We start from the raw sequence: 750 nt of genomic DNA on the forward strand, positions 1-750 counted from the left end.
TGGTATCATCATATCACCCGCATAGCATGTGCGAAAGAGTAGAGAGGGTCACGGCAAAAACTAGACGCACTTCGTGTACAAACTGGACAAACTCTTTCAGAGTATCAGGGTTTCAGACGAGAATTCATCTGTTACATGGCCACTTCAATGTTTTTTAAACTTATTTGAACTCCGGACTTCTTTTGTGTTCAGTATGCAGCATTGAAAGCGACGTCATCAATTTCCAACATGTTCTGACATCATTTGTTGTTTTTCGGTCATTTACCTAATTGTTTAGAGAGCTAAATGACCGTGGAATTGAAAATCACTACAAAATGAATCCTGAAAATATTGAAACTTGGCACGGTATCATCATATCATCCGCATAGCATGCGCGAAAGAGTATAGAGGGTCATGGGAAAAACTGGACGCACTTCGTGCACAAACTAGACAAACTATTTCAGAGTATCAGGGTTTCGGACGAGAACTCATCTGTTACACGGCCACTTCAATGTTTTTTAAACTTATTTGAACTCCGGACTTCTTTTGTGTTCAGTATGCAGCATTCAAAGCGACGTCAACAATTTCCAACATGTTCTGACATCATTTGTTGTTTTTCGGTCATTTACCTAATTGTTTAGAGAGCTAAATGATCGTGAAATTGAAAATCACTACAAAATAAATCCTGAAAATGTTGAAACTTGGCATCGTATCATCATATCACCCGCATAGCATGCGCGAAAGAGTAGAGAGGGTCACGGCAAAAACTGG

This window comes from Triticum aestivum, chromosome 5A (genome assembly GCF_018294505.1).
Source record: "Triticum aestivum cultivar Chinese Spring chromosome 5A, IWGSC CS RefSeq v2.1, whole genome shotgun sequence".
Lineage (NCBI taxonomy): Eukaryota > Viridiplantae > Streptophyta > Magnoliopsida > Poales > Poaceae > Triticum > Triticum aestivum.